We start from the raw sequence: 7,140 nt of genomic DNA, 5'->3' as shown, positions 1-7,140 counted from the left end.
AGGTACAAGCTAACCACTCAGCTATCTCAATGCTAAATTCTATGCTAATTCCATTGTCAAGATGTGTATGCCTTAACTTAGCTATTTCAATGCTAAATTCTATGCTAATCCCTTTAACAATGGGTGCCTCTGCGGGTGTGTATGCTTTAACTTTTAACATAGCTATTTCTGTGACCAGTCACAAGCTAATCATTCAGCCATTTCAATGCTAAATTCTATGCTAATTCCTTTGTCAAGGCGCTTTGTTCCTCTCACACAGCTTAAAGGCCGTATCTGAACGTGGCTCTTTCACTCCAGCGCTGTCCTACCAGACAGTCTCGCCCCCTTCACCTGATGAAGGCCGCTTGTGTTGTGGCCGAAACGTCGTGAGAATATTATTGTGTTATTTTATTTTATCAATTTATTATTTTATTATCATTCTACGTGACTTTACCGAAAGAACCAAAGAAGATGAATCATTGCAGTCACGAAAGCTTTAAATCGAAATTTAAAAAGCTAATTCCTTTGTCAAGGGGTACCTCTGCGGATGTGTATACTTTAACTTAGCTATTTCAATGAGCCATTTCAATGCTAAATTCTATGCTAATTCCTTTGTCAAGGCGCTTGGTGTTTTTCTTCTCACACAGCTCAAAGGTCGTGGCTTCTTCCACTCCAGCGCTGTCCTCCAGACAGTCTCGTCCCTTCACCTGATGAAGGCCGCTTGTGTTGTGGCCGAAACGTCGTGATTTTTTGTTATTTTATTTTCACCTACGTGACTTTACCCAATATAACCAAAGAGTATGGATCCTAGCAGTCACGAAAGCTTTAAATCTAGAAAGGAGCGTGTCTCATCCCCGGAAGTGACGTCATTCCACCTGCTGCCACGTGACGTCACGAGGTAACAGGAAGCTATCGCTTCCTGCACTGAAATCCGAGGTGAGAAATTCTCATTGCTGTTGTGGTTGTTGTGGTGGTTGTGGTGGTTGTTGTTGTTGTTTACCAAGGTAGAGCCTCGCTCTCTCTCGTAGGGATGTCAGTTGAGTAGCAGCGAGCATGGGAATCGATGTCCAGGTTGGAACTTTACAACGCGGGGCCTAGCCACGCGGGGCCTTGCCTCCTGCCCTCGCCTGATTGCGTTTATTTTAATTATCTTGCTTAAGTTTAATTTGTCTTCACCCGGCTCGCCACTTTGTAACTTTGTTTTATTGTAAATATTCACGCAGTTTTTATTTTTTTCACCAGGCCAAGCCCACTTGAGCTGCTATACCGCTCTTGTTATCAGAAGCGACCTGCCCACAACAACAATAACAACAAGGTGGGACTTGATAATTGGTTTTTTACCCTTTTATCTGGCAACAAAACTGACACCTTTTTTATAAGGAGTCATGTTTACATTGACCACAATACCTGCGGTCGGAAAGCAAACACAAAACAACAACTCTGATAATGTATTGGCACTGTCCTTGAAATTGATTGGTCCACACCCGAGACAGCTTTCTTTAGAGCCTCGTCTCATGTTGGTGTTGGACCAGAAGACAATGCACCACAGTGCCACATACATTATCAGAGTTGTTGTTTTGTGTTTGCGTTCCGACCGCAGGTATTGTGGTCAATGTAAACATGACTCCTTGTAAAAAAGGTGTCAGTTTTGTTGCCAGATAAAAGGGTAAAAAAACAATCATTTTGTTACTGGCAAATGAGGTTTCCAATGGTGTAAGGTGGGGCTTGTCAACAGCGTGGTGGTGTTCACTCTAGACGCGTTGGCAGTGTTCACTCTAGACACGTGGCGGTGTTCACTATAGACGCTTGGTGGTTTTCACTCTAGACGCGTGGCGGTGTTCATTCTCTACATGTAGAGGGGAGACCGGGGGATCGGGAAGGAAATCCACACAACCACGGGGAGAGAGAGAGAAACGCAGCCTCGGCTGTGTTGATTGATCCTCAATTAACTACTTGGTGGAGTGAGGAAGCATTAATACTGAGCAGGTGAAGGTGGCCAGGCGTGGGTCTGGACACACCACCACCTGTGAACCATGCCAGTGTGTGACAGTGGTGGAGCCAGTGGGGGGTGGGGTGGCACGTGCCCCCCCAACGATCCGATTGAAATCCCTCATTTTGATAGGATCATTGGGGTTTATTAGTAACGAGCTTCACTACCCAGCTTCGCCCGGGACTTGGATTCTTGTCTTTGGTTAACTTCGCATTCCCTTCTATTTCACTGAAAAACCCTGGAAAAAATTGATGCTTGCAAGAAAGAAAAAAGCCGAAACAAATAAATTTTAGATTTAAAGCTTTCGTGACTGCTAGGATCCATACTCTTTGGTTCTATTGGGTAAAGTCACGTAGGTGAAAATAAAATAACAAAAAATCACGACGTTTCGGCCACAACACAAGCGGCCTTCATCAGGTGAAGGGACGAGACTGTCTGGAGGACAGCGCTGGAGTGGGAGAAGCCACGCTTAGATCACGACCTTTAAGCTGTGTGAGAAGAAAAACACAAAGCGCCTTGACAAAGGAATTAGCATATAATTTAGCATTGAAATGGCTCATTGAAATAGCTAAGTTAAAGTATACACATCCGCAGAGGTACCCCTTGACAAAGGACTTAGCATAGAATCTAGCATTGAAATAGCTGAGTGATTAGCTTGTAACTGGTCACAGAAATAGCTATGTTAAAGTCAGAGCATATACATTCACCGAGGCACCTAGTACTCATCAAACAGGAGAATTTAGCGAAACACAACCACGCTCAGACAGCGGACCTTTAGACTGTGTGCGAGCAAACAAGGTGTTCTGACAAAGAAATTAGCATAAAAATTAGCATTTGATTGGCGGATTTTAGGAAAGAGGTGGTGTACGTGCCGTTTGGCGCGGGGGGGGAGAAGGGGGGGAGGGGGAGTTTACCTATTGATGGTGTGAAAAGGGAATTTATAAGAGCTGCGAAAGTTTGGGGTACCACTACTTGAAAAATATACTGTACCATTGAAATGAGTTTAATGTTTAGTTCGATTTAGAACACCTTTCCAATGGTTGCTTAATTTGAAACCATCCTCTCGGTTGAAATTGTGTCTGTGTTTGTAGATCTGAATTGCTTCATGAACAAATCTCTGATAAAAGCCCGTGGGTTTGCAAAGAACCTTGGTATCGGAGAAAATTATATCGTGATCCCCCACAGCGTTGTAAAAGTGATCATCCACGGCAGAAGAATTCGTTTTGCCGTGTTTCAAATCTGATTTGTGCTCGCGAATTCGGTCAGAGACATGTCGCTTTGTCTCACCGATATAGCAATCACCGCAGGTACAACTCAATTTGTAAACCCCGGGGTACTGTACATCAGGAATGACATCCTTCACGGATGGGATCAGATCACAAATTTTGTGTACTGTATTGAACCGGACCTGGATCTTGTGTTTGTTTAGAATTTTGGAAATCTTTTTAGTAACGCCTGCTATATATGGAAGTGTGATGGTTTTGACCGGAGTATCAAGTGGTTGTTTCTGTATGGAGGGAGAGACAGCTTGGCGGATGGTACGGTCAGAGTAACCATTCCTTTTGAGGGCCAGGTGTACATGTTTTAATTCACTGGTCAGGTGGTGTTGGTCCGAAATGTAATGAGCCCTATGGTATAAAGTTTTGATGACAGAATTATTTTGGGCTTGGTGGTGGTGGGAATCAGGTTTCAAGTAGGAATCTGTGTGGGTGGGTTTCCTGTAGACAGAATGCCCCAATGGGCCATCAGGTCTACACTCAAACAGAACATCTAAGAATGGTAGCTTGCCATCTTTCTCCACTTCCATTTTGAATTTGATGGCGGGATGTCTGGAATTGATGTGGTGTAGGAAAAGGTTCAGAGCTGGGAGGCCATGTGGCCAAATGACGAAAGTGTCATCCACATATCTCTTCCACAGGGAAGGTCTGAGGGTGGAAGTCTGGATGGCGTCTGATTCAAATTTCTCCATGGAAATAGTGGCTATCACTGGTGATAAGGGGGATCCCATGGGGGTACCCTCATTTTGTTTGTAGAAGGAGCCATTCCAAGTAAAGTAGGTATTGTTGAGGCAGTGCCTAACCAGTGCAGGTGTGTCGGGGTCTAGTCCATGTAGGACCAAATTTTCAATTATTTTAATGGTATCAGGTACTGGGACCTTGGTGAACAAAGAGACCACATCGAAGCTGACAAGGATATCGTCAGGGGACAGTACAACGTCTTTGACCATAGAGACCAATTGGGCTGAGTTAAGTACTGCTGAGGCGGTCTTGCCAGTGAAAGGCAGCAAGGTATCTGACAGAAAGTGGGCTAGTCTATAGGTAGGGGAGTTGATCGTGGATTCGATGGGTCGAAGTGGGGTGCCTTCTTTATGAATCTTGGGAAGACCATAGAATCTACGGGGTCTTGCAGCAGAAGGTTTTAGGGAGGGACGTTTAGTTGGGTCGCTTAGGGAGGTCGAACTTGTGATGATCTTGTTGGTTTTTATCGCTAGTCTATTAGTGGGGTAATTTTTTATTTTTGAATAACTTCCATCGTTGAGCAGATTCTGGATTTTGTTGTTGTATGAATCTTTATCCATAATAACAGTAGCGTTGCCTTTATCGGCTGAGAGGATGACTATATCACTTCTGTTTTTTTAAATTTGCGAGTTCAGAGCGTTCATTTTTGCTGATGTTACTAATGGGTTTCTTAGCATTCTTAAGAATAGTGGCTATTTCAGCTCTCGCAACGTCTGCTTGGATGTGTCCTACGCCTTTGAGGGCTACATCGACCTGACAGATGATATCATCTATTGGTATGTGTTTTGGGGTGACAGCAAAATTTAGTCCCCTAGCCAGTACTGTTTTCAGATTGTCCGAAATCGGGGTGCTACTCTGATTAATGACGATTTTGTTAACATCTTGTTTTGTTATATGTGGAACTGGGTTCTTCTTTGATAGGTGGTTGAATTTAGAAATCAGGTTAGCTTTACATTACATTTATTTTATTTATACCTACGTTAAATTTTTATTTATTTTATTTATACCTACATTACATTTATTTTATTTTATACCTACGTAAAATTAAATATTTTAATAAATCAATTTCTTTGCCTTTGATATATATGTAGATTAGTAATAAATAGTGAATTGAACTACTTTCACGTTGACGGATTGGAAATAGGAATAGCACTGGCTCACCACGGGGCTTATCGCGTGGTATCTGGGCAGTTTTTTTGAAACGTTATCCCCACAGTTTGTGAGTACAATTCCTCGCAAGTTGCGTCCACAGAGACAGACAGACAATGACGCTTCTAGGTAAGAGTAAGAAATAAATCTACGTGTCGAGGAGAGACGAGAGAGCCAAGAGGTCACCTCGGGAGACGGGGCGGCGCGTCAACCTTAGTCACGTGACTGAGGGAGTGTGGGCGTACCGTGCGTACGTGTGTGTACTGTGTGTGTGTGTACCGTGTGTGTGTACCGTGCGTGTGTACTGTGTGTGTGTGTGTGCGTGTGTATTGTGCATGTGTATCGTGCGTGTGTGTGCACCGTGTGTATGTACTGTGCGTGTGTGTGTACTGTGCGTGCGTGTTGTGCGTGTGTGTGCACCGTGTGTGTGTACTGTGCGTGTGTGTGTATTGTGCGTGTGTGTGTGTACTGTGTGTGTGTGTACTGTGTGTGTGTGTACTGTGCGTGTGTGTACCCTGTGTGTGTACTGTGTGTGTTTATTGTGCGTGTGTGTCGTGCGTGTGTGTGCACCGTGTGTGTGTACCGTGCGTGTGTGTACTGTGTGTGTGTGTACTGTGTGTGTGTAACATGTGTGTGTACTGTGCGTGTGTGTGTGTACTGTGTGTGTGTTTACTGTGTGTGTGTACTGTGTGTGTGTACTGTGTGTGTGTGTACTGTGTGTGTGTGTACCGTGTGTGTGTACACTGTGTGTGTGTGTGTACACTGTGTGTGTGTAACGTGTGTGGCGGTAGTCTAGCGGTTAGTGCGCTGCTCTACGAACCTGACGACCCGAGTTTGATTCCCGCTCACTGCCAACACCCAGTGACGATTATTTGAACCGGTTCTGGGCCTCCCCTAGGTCGACTCAGCCTCAAGTGAGTACCTGGTGCGGTGCGTAAACATCGCTACTGGGGAGACAAAGGCGGTCGGGCGCGGTGCTGGCCACCCACCCCCTCGTGTACCGTTCCGGCCTTCATAGGTGGTGCTGACACTTGCTAACAGCACTTGCCCCAACAGTGTGTTAAGGCTACACGAGGGATCTTTGTCTTTGTATCACCACCCAGGAGTCACGGAGCTTTTGAGGCTCCGAGCCACGTGGGGATCCACAACAGCGTGAGGCGGTGCCACTCACAGGTGAGACTCGGGGATATGTGATTTCTAATCGATAGCCATCCGTCGGTTAACCCATCGCAACTGCTGAGTCTGTCACGCGACTTCCTCCTTCCAGCGAGCCTTTGACGCTTCACGTGGCCTCAAAGTATACCTGGCCTGGCACGGGCGCCACGGCGATGTCACTGCCACTTACTGGCGAACGGCGGTCGTTGATGTCGGTGTTGACGGCGGCCATTGTCGTGGTACAGGTGCGCGTGGTGCATCGCTACCCCCGGCAAGACGCTGCGGGAGGGGCCAGGAGGAAGAGCGCAATCGGAGTACCACGATGGAGAGAGAGGGGAGAGGCGGGGATGGGGCAGGACAGAGAGGACCAGGGGGTGGGGGGGATCGACCAGGGGGAGATAGATGGGGTGAGATGAGAGAGCTCGTGAGGCAGAGGGCACAGAGGGAGATGGCCAGAATTGAGAGGGGCAGAGGAGAGGGTGGAGAGAGGCCATGGAGAGTGGGGGAGAATGTGGAGCGGGGGCGGGCGGGAAGAGAGCGTGAGATGCGGGGGAGGGAGGGGGCAGGAGGAGGTGGACGGTTGGAAGAAGGGGTCATGGGGCTAGAGGAGGAGCAGTGGGCTCGGAGAGAGCTTGCTCGACGGAGGGGAGGGAGAGACGTGCGCGGGGAACGGGAGGATGGGGTCAGGGCTTTGGGAGCGAGGGAGAACGTGGACCGGGGGGGACAAGAGAGGGAGATGCGGGCGAGGGAGGGCGAGAGGGGTGGACGGGGGGGAGAGAGGCGGGGGGAGAGGGACCCGGTCAGGCAGAGGGGAGTGGGAGAAGTGGTTCAGGTGGCAGAGCGGCATGT

General features: G+C 47.3%; 1 long non-coding RNA gene across 1 annotated transcript; it reads left to right on the top strand.

Annotated features, from left to right (window-relative positions):
* The first annotated feature begins 1,219 nt into the window (after nt 1-1,219).
* LOC142915923 (uncharacterized) lies at nt 1,220-6,622 on the top strand. Its single transcript, XR_012936160.1, has 3 exons — nt 1,220-1,294; nt 6,240-6,309; nt 6,537-6,622. It is a non-coding gene; the product is annotated as an uncharacterized LOC142915923 (long non-coding RNA).
* The last annotated feature ends 518 nt before the right edge of the window (nt 6,623-7,140 follow it).

This window comes from Petromyzon marinus, unplaced genomic scaffold (assembly GCF_048934315.1).
Source record: "Petromyzon marinus isolate PM22_M1 ecotype Great Lakes invasive population unplaced genomic scaffold, UKy_Petmar_22M1.pri1.0 PM_G_Scaffold_37, whole genome shotgun sequence".
Lineage (NCBI taxonomy): Eukaryota > Metazoa > Chordata > Hyperoartia > Petromyzontiformes > Petromyzontidae > Petromyzon > Petromyzon marinus.
This window is presented reverse-complemented; position numbering and strand designations above follow the sequence as displayed.